Genomic DNA, 15,448 nt, shown 5'->3' with positions numbered 1-15,448 from the left:
CTCAGTCGGCACTGGGCCGATGATCAACACTGCAGTACACAACCGCGCTGAAGTTCTACACCGGTTACCAGATCTCGGTTACAACTCGAAGAGATCCCGAGATGGGAATTGGCGCGTTGTGGAACCCGCATCAACGGCCGACTGGATGGGAAACGGAGCGCAAGCCATTCGACCTCGCCGCGGCGGCTTTTCATTGCTCGCCATCGACTAAAGTCAGTCACCGCATCGCGCGCTTTCTCAGATGCGCTTCTGCGGCCGTCTGGAACGCTCTTCCAATATTAAGAAGCTGGAGCTATGCACTTTGAAATCATTTAGATTGACAAACTCCTTTCTTAAAACTGCTTTGTGTTTAGTTTCTTGTCCTTCCCCTGCACCTCCGATTAGCCACGGTTGGTTTTGCGTACGGTGCGAAAGAAGTTCCACGTAACATGCACCGCAGTTGACAATCTAGGTGCCACGGCCGATGTCGTTTGCTGCGCCTTGTCAGATTGTCTGCTGGCAACTAGATGCGCGTTGAACCAACTCTTTGGCAAAGCGGTGGCAGCAACGGCGCCTCGAAGCAACATAGGTCCTGGGTTCGATTCCTGTCTTGAGTTCGATGTTCTTCGCGCAAGTTTGCATTCTCTCTCCCCTGGGGCTCTTCTTTACGAGTTTCCTCTGGGTTCTCAAGTGTCCTGCCGTAGCAAAAAAAATAAACGGTAGTGATCGGGTCGGTGGTAATGATAGAATGAGTGATACGGTAAGTGGCGGTGATCGGGTTCGTGGTAGAGTTAATACTGGTAGGAACCTCCTGGTTACACCAGCCCACAGGGGATTATTCTGTCCGTCCGTCGTGCATCCAAAAATGGGAGGGGTGGGGCTTGGTCACCCCGTGGTGCCCTTATAAAACTCAACGTTTAACCTACTCACACCGGCTTGTGCCCGCCCTCACAGTCGGGCATATTTGCGGAATACACCACGCCGCCGTTGACCCTGCAGGCCATTGACCGAGCAACCCAACGTTCCTACCAGCTCCCTCTGCAGATGAATGTGTTGGCAGTGCTAGTGTCAGTGGTAGTGATAAGGTCAGTGATAAGGATAGGGTTAATGGTAGTGGTAGGGTCCATGATGGTGATAGAGACAGTGGTAATGATTAGGTTAGTGGTAGGGTATCGGCAGTGGGGCAGAAAATTGCAGCCGTCCTCGGCTGAAACAGAACAAAATAATGCGAGCGAAGGCATCACAATCAGGAGTCCCCTAGACACAACGGAGATTATAACAACAACAACAAGTAACGAAAGGGGAGGGATCAGGAACCGGAACAGAACACCGGCCTGTCCTCCGCGCAACAACAACAAGAATAAGAATGGCACAATGCACAACAACGGCAACCGACACGCAAGAATGGCCGACGCGCACAACCCAGGAATGTGGTGTCTTAGAGCGTGTCCATATTGCTGTTCCATCCGCTCGGCTCAAGTCCAACATCAAAGAGCAAGTGGCAGAGCAGGAATGACGAACGGGCGCTCAATTGCTCCTTTAAGTCCTCATCCAGTTAGCACACCAGGTAACACCCAGTGTGGCAGGCGCCGAAGATCTGTGACGAGAAGGAGAATCCAATCCCCTGAGGCACAGCACAACAACGCACATCCGCATGTCGTACACGACAGCCACCCGGCCCCCGGGTAGTGGAGATGATGTGAATCCGGCCCGCTTAAGAAAACCCCCATAAATACCCAAATAGAAGCGATGGATGTCCCAGTATTTACATTTTAACAACAATATTATTGACACGTGACAACAACAACAACAAAAACAAATTTCCTGCTCTTGCCCACCAGCAGTCCTGCCTTGAGGACCAGCACAGACATCGCACGTACACAGCATGTACCCACGGTCACTCTCAGCAAAGCCCCCAGTCGCACACCCTCGCGTGGAGAGAGCCACGCTCCCCAGCGGTAACATTTAACTCGCCCTAACCCTCACCGTGGTCGTCAAACGACAGCAACATCCACTGATCATACTCTCGGCTAGTGCAATTTTGGGGATGAGCAGCAACTCGGCCATGCTCCTCCCTTACTATCCCATCAGCGATGGACACACACCAGCATCTTATAGTCTGACGCTTTATAGCCAAGGGAAGATTAATCCCTCGGCAAGGCCAGACACCAACGACCCCCCCCACGGGGCAATGTTCTCTTATAGATTCAATAACGTCCTAACCCAGAGCGGAACAAGTCCGCGGCCCTTCCCGCTGGAGGACCCGCATAGAGAATCCCTGCTCCATGCTAGCCAGGTCACCCCGTTCGCTGGCACGTAACAAAACCTCTACTCCAAATCCCGTGAGCCCCCGGCACACCAGGTTCAGTCTGCCACCGCACAACTGAACCATGACTCCCCGAGCCATATGAGCACACGGCCCATTAGTTTGAGACATACCACGGAGGTTTCGCCTCCGGGCTGTCAGGTCAGCCATCAGCCATAGGCCGATGTGACCACAACTCGTGCATCACCCAATCAACAATGGCAGGCATAAACAGATGGAATATTTGCCCCACCGAGGTTTTTCCCCCGCGCTCAAAATGGCGGCCCCCTTCGCCAAGCGCGTTCTCGCAATATCTCGCGCGCACTCAAAATGGCGCCCCTTGCGCAAAGCGCATCGTCGCAATACCCCGCGTGCGCGCAAAATGGCGGCCCAACGTGCGAACACGTCGCCAGTTTTCCCCGTGCGTGCACCCCAGCTGCCCTTTGCTGGGGGTCACAAGACGCATCCCCCGTCACGTTGTAACAACCCCACCAATGATAGACGCACAGCCCCAGCTTGCTGCGCACAGCAGTCATATCGGGGAAATTTTAACCAATATTTTACCAAAACACATTGCTTACACACACCAACTCGCAAAGAAACCCCTGGCTGCATGCAATCAACCGAATGAGCGACGCCACTTGGCGCCAATTTACGGCCCCATCACCCTTAACATCTGAGCCACCCACAACAGCGTCATCGCGCACCCTCATCGCGGGCCCTCACCGCGCGCCCTCTCTCTCAAAAAGCGCAATTACCTATAAATATACACGCAATCTCGTGTGCATAAACACCCATACAACCAAATTTTTGGGTCCCCCTCGAATTTGTTACCAATTTCCAAACAGGTACGCACAATTAATAACAATCCCAACCCCAATAGTCAACCAATGCATCGCACCCCGTAACCATACAGAAGTGTAAACAGCACATGCAGTCAGCATATCGCGATCACACGCGTACATTTAAGCACAATAGCAAGCAGATCTGCAGGCAACCAACACACCAGTAATCCTGTCGTAACTTTGCAGCAACAACACAAATATTCTCTCTCTTGCAAACAACCACATCGCACACGGCACCCTGCAGCACAATACACCAAAAAAAATATTTTTCAATTAAGCCCGTCGCACACGGTAACCCACGAGATGGTACAGCGCAGGATACCCGACGCTCCCGAGTTAATAATTAACTTCGCCATCAAGATAATAACTCCACGCCGCAGCGCACACACACTATTTGACACTCAGCAACAAGCAGATAGCGCGTCCATTGTCAACACACACACATACACACAGCCCGAACCGCACTCCGCACGCTCGAGACATGAGAACAATCGCCCCCCGGCACACGCTAGATGGGTGAGGTGTGTGTTAGGGCCGGGTGCATATCGTTTACGACTCGCCCGGGGCTGCAGCGAGCAGAGGACGGCAGGGTGGTAACTTGAGACGCCTCGCAGAACTCGAACGATGACTTGACTGCTCCGTTGTCTCGCACCCGAGCCAGGACGGGAGAGCTCCCGCCCCAGCAGCTGCAGCGTCGGCGTCCTCTCCTCGCAGCTCCTCCTCGTAAAACAGCAGCTCACAGCAGGCTGCTCACCCCGCGGCACCTCCAGATGGCAGCGCAAGGCCGCCTCTCCGCCGCGATGTTGAAGATGGCGGCGTCTTCCCGCCGCGGTGAAGACAAGATGGCGGCTTCCCGCCGTTTCTCCCCTGCCACGCCCAAGATGGCGTCTTCGTGCCGCGTGGCAGATGGCGCTGGCAGCACAGGCAAGGCGGAGACCTGCGGATCACCACCGGGCCTCCCCGACGCCGTCCTCGGCGTGACGAGCTCACAGTTGCGCCAGCACGATTTTCAAGGTCTCCAGCTGCGCCGCCATCTGGCTCCATCGTAAGTCCGCGTCCTCCGGCACGGACGGGCCCACCGACGCGGCGACATCTTGTACTCCCGGACCCGTACTCGTTCCCGCATGGATCTTCTCCTCCATCGCAGGCAGGTCCACCGCCTGAGGAAGGTCGTCGTCGTCGTCGGATGATGTAGCAGGTGATGGTGCAGGAATATTCTTTCTTATGAGCTGTTTTGACATGCCGTTTCACTTCTTACACCAGTGTAATAAATTACTCTTTCACTGTCTCTGTCTCCGTTGTCCTTTATTGGGTTCTTTACACTTGTCCCACACGGCCCTCGCTCAGAGCCTCCCCGCTTGGCAGCTCGACAGCTGCCGTCGCTCCCGTAGCCTTTCTCCACTCCGATACAGCTCCGCTACAGGTTCCCTTGTGCAGTCCCCCGGCTGCTCTCACTGCAGCTCCACCGCTGCTCCCCGTTCCTCCGTGCTCGGTCACCGCTGGCCGACGGTGCCGAGTCTCACCGTGTGGTGATCTCGCCACTCTCCACTCTCCGCCCTGCGTGGCCTCACTCTCTCTCTATTCCCGAACTCTCCTCCACTCCGCTGGCTGGCGCCGTCATGAGCCCCTCAGCCACAAGGCTGAGGCACGGCGACCACCCAACGTGGTCTCCCCTCTTCACTCCCTCGACTGCCCCCTGATGTCTTCCTGTCTCTCCGCTATAACTTCTCCCCCACGTGACCCTGACTCCTCCCTCTCGGATCGTCACATCCGATCTGCCCATTTACGCTCGCATTACACCTTTATTACTGCTAACCTTACTCCCTCCCTTTGATGCTGCTAATCCTACATAATGCACGGGCATAATGACTTTGAACCCCCCCCCCCCCACCTACGCATTCCACAAGTAGTGACTAATCCCATATCTGCATTTCCCAAAAATGTGCTAAATTCCTATTGATATGCACATTATTTTGTCAAGTCGCCCTTCCCCCTCCAACCCAGCTTAAATATACACTGCCAAGCTTGGTGGTGCTCATTCAGACGCTGTCTTTCCGACAGACCTGTTCTTCACCGGAGGACGGACCGCTTGCGTTGTGGCCAAAACGTCGTGAGAATTGTATTTTATTATGTTTTATAATTATTATTTTATTATTTCCCTTCTACGTGACTTTACCGAAAGAACCAAGAAGATGAATCCCTGCAGTCACGAAAGCATTAAATCGAAATTTACCCACAAGAAAGAAGACACAAGACAGACGCAGACGCGACGCAACCAACGCTGCGAGACGCGACGCAACCAACACAACACAAAACGACACGCCACAACACAAACAATCCAATCCAACACAACGCCGCAACACAAACAATCCAACACAATGCCGCTACACAACCAATCCAACACAACACAGCGCCATAACACAAACAATCCAATGCAGTACAACGCAACGCCGCAACACAAACAATCCAATCCAACGCAACACAAATAATACAATGCAACGCAAACAATACAATGCAATCCAATCCAACACAACGACACAACACAAACAATCCAATCCAACACAACGCCACAACACAAACAATCCAATCCAACACAACGCCGCAACACAAACAATCCAATCCAACACAACGCCGCAACACAAACAATCCAACACAACGCCACAACACAAACAATCCAATCCAACACAACGCCACAACACAAACAATCCAATCCAACACAACACAAACAATCCAACCCAACACAACGCCGCAACACAAACAATCCAACACAACACAAAGCCGCAACACAACCAATCCAATACAACACAACGCCACAACACAAACAATCCAATGCAATACAACGCCGCAACACAAACAATCCAATCCAACACAACGCCGCAACACAAACAATCCAACACAACGCCGCAACACAAACAATCCAATCCAACCCAACACAACGCCACAACACAAACAATCCAATCCAATCCAACCCCACAACACAAACAATACAATCCAGTACAACGCCACAACACAAACAATCCAATCCAACACAACCGAAAGAACTAAGAGTATGAATCTTTGCAGTCACAAAAGCTTCAAATCTAGAATGCAACGCAACAACACAAACAATACAACGCAAACAATACAACGCAACGCCGCAACACAAACAATACAACGCAACACAAACAACGCAACGCCGCAACACAATACAACGCACAAACAATACAGCACCACGCCACAACACAAACAATACAGCACCACGCCACAACAAACAATACAACACAACGCCGCAACACAAACAACGCAACGCAAACAATACAACACCACGCCACAACACAAACAATACAATACAACGCAACGCCACAACACAAACAATACAACACAACGCCACGACACAAACAATACAATACCGCAACAAACAATACAACATCACAACACAAACAATACAATACAACACCACGCCACAAACAATACAACGCCACAACACAAACAATACAACACCACGCCACAACACAAACAATACAATGCCGAAACACAAACAATACAACACCACGCCACAACACAATACAACACAAACAATACAACTCCACGCCACAACACAAAACAACACCACGCCACAACACAAACAATACAAAACAACACCACGCCACAAACAAAACAACACCACGCCACAACACAAACAATACAACACCACGCCACAACACAAACAATACAATACCACGCCACAACACAAACAATACAATACCACAACACAAACAATACAATACCACAACACAAACAATACAATTCCACAACACAAACAATACAACACAACGCCACAACACAAACAATACAACACCACGCCACAACACAAACAATACAATACAACACCACGCCACAAACAATACAACACCACGCCACAAACAATACAACACCACAACACAAAGCCACAACACAAACAATACAATACAACACAACGCCACAACACAAACAATACAATGCCGCAACACAAACAATACAACACCACAACACAAACAACAATACAACACCACAATACAAACAACACCACAACACCCCAACACCACAACACAAACAACACAACCAACACCACAACACCACAACCAACACCACAACAACACAAACAGCAGCAGACCGTGCTTGCCCACCTGATGAAGGACGCTTGTGTTGAGCCCGAAACGTCATCTATTTTATTCTCTACCCACGTGACTTCACCAAACGAACCAGAGAGTTTCGTCTGTTACGACTCCACGGGTAGGGGGGGGAAGGGGGCATCTTTGTCTTAACGAGACAACCTACAAACGTGCCGGCGTACTATTTAACTAAATAGCTAATTAATTGATCGATCCAATTATCGCCACTCGAGTCGATTGGGGGAGCGCGACCACGTGGCGCGCGACCACGTGGCTCGCCTCGTTTCGAGTGCCCGCCATGACGGCTCGCGACGTCGCGCGTGCGCTCCGACCAATCAGCGCGGGGCATTAGGGGGGGTGTGGGGGGGGTGTGGGGGGGGGGGTGTGGGGGGGGGGCGTGGGGGGGGGGTGTGGGGGGGGCTATAAAGCCACCCCAGAGAGGTGGGCGCGGCCATTTGTAGGGATTTAGTGACCGGGAAGACGGGTGGGAGGGTGGGTAGGTAGGTAGGGGTATACACATACCAGGTACACACACACTAGGTACACACACACTAGGTACACACACACTAGGTACACACACACCAGGTACACACACACACACGAGATACACACACACACTCATCTGCGTACTCGCCTGCACACACGCTCGTCTACCTGCGTGCACGTGGCCCACGTCTGTCTGTGTGTGCGCGCGCGCGTGGGCGCACGCAAATGCCGGAGCGCCCATGTCCAACTCTGGCCACTCGCCTCGGTGGGGGCCCGCGGCTCGGGGCTCTGCGTCCTGGGGGGTCCATGCCACATGGGGAGAGGACACCGTCGCGGGGTCGGGACGAGGAGGAGGAGGGGGCAGCGGGCCCAGCTCCCGTCGAGAGTGGCCGCCGCTACTGCCAACGCCTCCCCATTTTCCTCCGCCTCCCCATCTTCCTCCTCCCCATCTTCCTCCTCATTTTCCTCCTCCGTCTCCGCGTTGGGGCCGGCGGAGTCTACTGAGGCAGCTGAGCACGCTTGGCCACGGCGAGCTGTCCGCTTGGTGGCAGGAGGAGGAGGAGGTGGACATCGCCGCGGGGGGCGTGGGGGGCCCGGCACGTGGCAGGCTGTACGAGATCCGCATCTTCGTGCCCCCAGAACACGTGGCCGAGATCATGGGACATCGAGGTGAGGCTCTGGCCTATCCCCCCCCCCCTCCCGAGGAGGAGAGGTATTTGATTTTCTACGACCAGCAAGAAGGTGGTTCTACTCTGATTTAAAGGGGTTGGCGTGGTTTTGATTTGTTTTTTAAGTGTTGTAGTGAGATTCTCAATTCCCCCACCCCGGGCTGGACTTAACGCTCCATTAATTTCCAGAACTTCCCGCCACCCCCCCCCCCCCCCCCCCCGTGGGTTCCGACTAAAAAAAAATTCAAACATTGTTTGAATTTGGTCAAGAACACAAACTGGGGTGGCGATCAAACATGGCCACGGCCGATTTACCCTTCCGCGCCATTTTTTGTAAGCGTGCACTCATTCGCTGTGGATTCTGGGCAGTATTTTGTGTATTTTTGCATTGATTTTGCAATTAGCCATGGCCTCTGATCAAGTGGTAATGTTGGTGAGAAGAAGGTTTTAAAGAAAATTGAAATCGAAGTGATGCGGTGAAGTAAACATTCATACGATATTGCGGTGAATGCTTACAAAAACAATACTGTACCCAAATATTACTGTTAACTTTCAATAGAAACATGAATTGCTCATACGAATATTCTCTCTCAGAATCGACCGAGTGATGTATCAGACGAAACAATCATCTTGTTGAACGATTAATTTAGTTTGCTATTACACTGTGAATTCTATGACATAATTTACAATTTTTGTGCTTACAAATATTGAAAAAACTAAATTTATATACAGTTCGTAGGAGTCTGGAACGGATTAATCGTATTTACATACAATCCAATGGGGAACTTAGGTTCGAGTCACGACCAAATCGGGTTGCGACCAAAGTTATGGAACGAATTATGGTCGTGACCAGCGGTTCTTACTGTAGTCTGCAACTAAAATCAGCAGCGAGGGGTTGGTGGAGCCTATAAAGATGTTGCTGTGAAGCTTCCTCCATTAAATTTCGATTTAAAGCTTTTGTGACTGCAGGGATTCATCGTCTTGGTTCTTTCGGTAAAGTCACGTAGAAGGGAAATAATAAAATAATAAAAAATCAACAATAATAAGTATAACCCGTAAAAACAAAGTTTTTCACTATAAATCCTTTATATGCGTGGCGGCTAGAGTCCACTCGTCCTCTGGCTTGAGATGGCTGCCACCTATGGGTCAGATGATTGCATTGCACCATTAAGCAATTAGTAATTAAATATTATATTTTTGTCCCAAAAAGTGTCAAATTTTGGAAAAAAAATTTCACGAACATTAATTGTCACGCACAACGAGTCTGTGGAAAATATCAGCTCGATTGGATCACGGGAAGTTGGTTAAAAAACGACCGAAAAATTTGCACGGTCCTAAGCAAGCAAGCGAACTTAATATAAAGGATTTTAAAAAAGCTTAGCTGGAGGCATATTATATTTTTTGCGACATAGAAGTGTAATTTATGACTTGCTGTTAGTAGCTCAGCTTATTGGAGAGTATATTGATGTTTATATTTTAGTTTTTATTACAATGTATAGTCTTAAGGCAGGGGTGGGCAAACTTTTTCACTCGCGGGCCACAATGGGTTCTAAAATTTGACAGAGGGGCCGGGCCAGGAACAGATGGATGGAGTGTTTGTGTGAACTTCTATAATTGACATGTAAAAATCATTATATGAAAGGATTTGGCATTTAACAGGTAGCAAAGCATTTATTTGCAAGGAAATGTAACAAATTGCACGAACATGAACAATACAAAAACATGTCGTAACGTGACTGATGAAACATCATGAAAACATCTAAGGCCTGCGCCCAAACCAATTACCTCACTTGAACTTCTTTATTATCTACATTAACAGGTTAGAGCAGCCACGCAGGCTGTGTGATGGAGATTTGGCTCCAACCTCGCTGCAGCAACAGATCATCAGTTTCAGTGGGAACAGTGTTGTTGATTTTCGATTTAAAGCTTTCGTGATTGCAGGGATTCATCTTCTTGGTTCTTTCGGTAAAGTCACGTAGAAGGGAAGTAATAAAGTAATAAAAATAAAACATAACAAAATAATTCTCACGACGTTTCGGCCACAACGCAAGCAGCTGTCTTCAGGTGGAGAACAGGTCTTACTTCCCTTCTACGTGACTTTACCGAAAGAACCAAGAAGATGAGTGTTGTTGATCTCCCATTTTTGCCAGTGCATCCAAGTCTGGAGTTATTTTGGTTGTGGCAATTCTCAGGATAGATCTCAGGTGCTGTTCCGTTAACTTTGATATGTGACGGGCTTTGTTGGCGTTCATGACGCTGATTGTCTGCTCACACAAGTCGAGCCAAACAAAGTCAGTATCTTCTGTGCAGTCCTCCGGAGGTTTGTAAACGTGGCTCTGTTAAGTGAAGCATAAAAGTCATTCGGTTTAACAGAGTTGAACTTCTCCTTTAGGACGGAGTCAGACTGAAGATCTATCAGTTCCAACTGCAGCTCCTGTGGTGCTGTTTCAGGGTCTTGTGACAGGGGACAGGACACCAGCTGAAGTGACTGTTCAATGTTTTCGAAATCAGAGAACCTACGGCAGAATTCTCCGTGCAGGTCCTCAAGCGATTTGCTGTATTTTTTTGCGTTTCGCGGTGCCTCTTCCTGCATGGCAAGTGTGGGGAAATGAGCGAAAGATTTGTTCGCAATTTGTCCGGAGAACAAAGTGAGCTTGGATTTGAAGGCTTGCACATGTTTGTACATGTCGTAAACAAACTGATCTTTCCCCTGCAGTTTCACATTCGGCTCATTTATGTGTGAAAATATGTCCACAGCAAACGCAAAGTCACTAAGCCAGTTCTTGTCGCTTGGCTCAGGGAATTCGTCAGATTTCCCCATCAACTCCAAAAATGCGATGTCCTCTTTCAGCTCCCACACGCATTGTAACACTTTCCCCAAACTTAACCAGCGGACACGAGAGTGGTACAGCAAGTCCTGATGATCCGCATCAGTTTCCTCCAGGAACGTAATAAACGACGGTGCTGAAGTCCCCTTGCTCGTATAACGTTCACAAGTGTTACGACTGGATTCACGACATGATTAAGCTGCAATACAGATTTACACAGGGATTCCTGATGGATGATGCAGTGAAGGAAAATAAGATCCTGGACAGGGTTTTCCCTCTTTCACTTTATCCTGGATTCTTTTCAGCAGCCCAACATTTTTTCCAGTTAAATTTGGCGATCCATCCGTTGTAACATTGACAAGTTTACTCCGAGGTAGCATCGTTCTTTCGATGACAGCAGATACCTGGTTATATAAGTCCTCTCCCCGCATTGTTCCTTTCAGGGACTCCATGATCAAAAACTCCTGTTATCGCAAAACTGTCGTCAATGCCTCGGATAAAAATGAGGAGCTGAGCAGTGTATTTTACGTCCGTACTTTCATCCAGTGCTAGTGAATATAATTCAAAGGAATCAGACTTTTTGTTTAATTGACTGGCTATATTTTTATCAATCAGTTCCACACGGCGAGTCACAGTCCTGTGTGATAAGCTGACTTTTTCAAATTTGCTTTTGATCTCCGGACACAAGATGTCTGCTGTCTGTACCATGTATTCTTTTACAAACTTGCCTTTGGAGAAAGTGGTAATGAGTGGTAATGTTGGTGAGAAGAAGTTTTTAAAGAAAATTTTAATCGAAGTGAAGAAAGAAATTATTGAAAAGTTTGTATAATTAATGATTTTTCAAACTTTATTTATGTTTTCTGTGCTTAAAACTCTATAAAAAAAACTGTGGGGTCTAGAACGGACTCGTGAAATTCGGAGAGAACTCTGAGTTAAGTTTTGTTTGTTTTGTTGAATTACACAGTGTGCCATCTAATGGGGAAATGGGGGCATTACAGGTGGAAGATAACATTTAATAATAATATTTGGACAAGTTCGGCGGGCCGGATTAAAAAGCCCAACGGGCCGTATACGCCCCGCGGGCCGTGCTTTTCCTATGTCTGGTCTAAGGTATAGGGTGGTGTATAGTAACGCAGTGTATAATTTAATGTTGGGTTTGTCTATGGCAGTGTATAGTACGGGGTATATCCGTGTGGTGTAAGAAAAAACTTTAGCTGGAGGCATATTATATTTTTTTGCTACATAGTGTAATGTATAACTTGCTGTTAGTAGCTCGGCTTATTGGAGAGTATATTGATGATATTGGATGTAGTTTATATTTTAGATTTTTTTACGTGCTGGTTTGGCTGCTGCAGCTCCTTACTATTAAAATTTCCCACCCTCTATTACTGCTAATCCTACTTCCTCCCTTTATGACTACTAATCCTACATAATACACGAGCATAATATGACTTTGAGACCTCCCCACCTCCTACACATTCCACAAGTAGTGACTAATCCCATATCTGCATTTTCCATAAATATGCTAAATTCCTGTATGTAAAGTCCTTTGTCAAGGCGCTCTCCTCCTCTAACCCAGCTTAAATATACGCTGCCAAGCTTGGTGGTGTTCATTAGGACGCTGTCTTTCCGACAGCCCTGTTCTTCACCTGAGGATGGCTGCTTGCGTTGTGTCCGAAACGTCGTGAGAATTTTATTTTATTGTTTTATTTTTATTATTTTATTATTTCCCTTCTACGTGACTTTATTGAAAGAACCAAGAAGACTTCCTCCATTACCCCGTCATGGAGGAGACAAACCCGCTGGCTCGGCCAGGCCAAGGCGGTTACAGCAGCAGCAAAGTGCGGTCTCCATCTGTCCCATCCTGTACGGGATGGAGTGTTTTCCCCCTCGCACGCGTAGCATTTCCAACCCGCCCCCCCCACCCCCCGTGTTCCGATTGCCTCCCATGCACAAACTAATCCATTGGCCGATGAAATGCCTTCGTATGTAGAGGAGCGGAGTGGGAGGGTTGTCGCGGGCTTGTCGTCACGAGCCACTGCGGGGGTGTAGCCAACGATGAATGACTGTAGTGACGTCACTGGCGACTGATGTGTCGTGGTGTTGGGTAATGATGGTGGGCGGGGCGGGTAACCGTCACAGTTATTGATGGGTGAGTTGTCATGGTGACTGACAAGGTGGTGGTCATGGTAACGGTGGGATGCTGCTGGTGTAGTAGTGACAATCCCCCCACGGTTGCCCTCCCCCTGCTCACAGGCATCAATATTCAGGCCCTGTGCGATCGCACCAACACCTACATCGGCACGCCGACCAGCAGAATCGAGTCTGTGTTCGTGGTGACCGGCCGCTGCCGGGGCGTGGAGTCCGTGTGGGACCAGATGGAGGCCGTGGTGGAACGCCGTGCTCGGGGCCGCGCGGGCCAAGAGGAGGGCCCCTCGATGGTGGTGCTGGCCTTGCGGGAGGTGGGGGCCGAGAGGGAGAGCGGCCGGATGTTGGTGGCCGGCCAGATGGTGTCCATGGAGGAAGAGCAGATGGGGACCAATTGGGTGGGGACAAACCGGGTGGGGGTCGTGGGGACAAACCGGGTGGGGGCCGTGGCGACAAAGCGGGTGGGGGCCATGCAGATGGGGGCCAACCAGATGGGGGTCAACCAGATGGGGGCCATGCAGATGGGGGTCAACCAGATGGGAGCCATGCAGATGGGGGCCAACCAGATGGGAGCCATGCAGATGGGGGCCAACCAGATGGGAGCCATGCAGATGGGGGCCAACCAGATGGGGGCCATGCAGATGGGGGCCATGCAGATGGGGGCCATGCAGATGGGGGCCATGCAGATGGGGGCCATGCAGATGGGGGCCATGCAGATGGGGGCCATGCAGATGGGGGCCATGCAGATGGGGGCCATGCAGATGGGGGCCAGCCAGATGGGGGCCGGCCAGATGGGGGCCATGCAGATGGGGGCCATGCAGATGGGGGCCATGCAGATGGGGGCCATGCAGATGGGGGCCATGCAGATGGGGGCCGGCCAGATGGGGGCCGGCCAGATGGGGGCCACGCAGGTGGGGGCCACGCAGGTGGGGGCCACGCAGGTGGGGGCCACGCAGGTGGGGGCCACGCAGGTGGGGGCCACGCAGGTGGGGGCCACGCAGGTGGGGGCCACGCAGGTGGGGGCCACGCAGGTGGGGGCCACGCAGGTGGGGGCCACGCAGGTGGGGGCCACGCAGGTGGGGGCCACGCAGGTGGGGGCCACGCAGGTGGGGGCCACGCAGGTGGGGGCCACGCAGGTGGGGGCCACGCAGGTGGGGGCCACGCAGGTGGGGGCCACGCAGGTGGGGGCCACGCAGGTGGGGGCCACGCAGGTGGGGGCCACGCAGGTGGGGGCCACGCAGGTGGGGGCCACGCAGGTGGGGGCCACGCAGGTGGGGGCCACGCAGGTGGGGGCCACGCAGGTGGGGGCTGACCAGGTGGGGGCTGACCAGGTGGGGGCTGACCAGGTGGGGGCTGACCAGGTGGGGGCTGACCAGGTGGGGGCTGACCAGGTGGGGGCTGACCAGGTGGGGGCTGACCAGGTGGGGGCCATGCAGATGGGGGCTGACCAGGTGGGGCCCATGCAGCAGATATGGGCAATGCAGATGGGGGACGAGCAGCAGCAGATGATGTTGGGGGCCGAGCAGCAGCAGATGATGATGGGGGCCGTCCAGCAGATGATGATGGGTGCTGAGCAGCAGACGATGATGGGGGCAGAGCAGCAGACGATGATGGGGGCCGTCCAGCAGACGCTGATGGGGACCGTCCAGCAGATACTGATGGGGACCGTCCAGCAGATACTGATGATAATGGGGGCCGAGCAGCAGATGATGGGGGCCGTGGGGGGCATGGGGTCCGTGCGGGCCGTGGAGAGCACGTGGGCGGTGGAGGCCAGGCGGGCGGCGGCGGCTGCCAGGCGGGCGGCGGCGGCCCGGCGGAGTGCGGCGGTGGCTGACTGGGCGGCAATGAGCCCCTGGGCGAATTTTGGCGATTGGGCGTGCATTACCAACTGGGAGAAGGTGATCCGTTGGGTGACCGAGCCGGCGGCAGCGGCGACGCCGCCATCGGCCGCCGCATCCTCTCCCTGTGCGGTGCAGTCTGGCGGCACTGTGGTGGTGGCGGTGGCGGTGCCACACGAATCCGTTGCCCACGTGGTAGGGTCACGCGGCGCCAGGATGCAACGCATCCAGCGCCTCACCGG

The sequence above is a fragment of the Lampetra fluviatilis genome, chromosome 59 (genome assembly GCF_964198595.1).
Source record: "Lampetra fluviatilis chromosome 59, kcLamFluv1.1, whole genome shotgun sequence".
NCBI lineage: Eukaryota > Metazoa > Chordata > Hyperoartia > Petromyzontiformes > Petromyzontidae > Lampetra > Lampetra fluviatilis.
The sequence above is the reverse complement of the archived record's forward strand: the minus strand, read 5'-3'. Positions refer to the sequence as shown.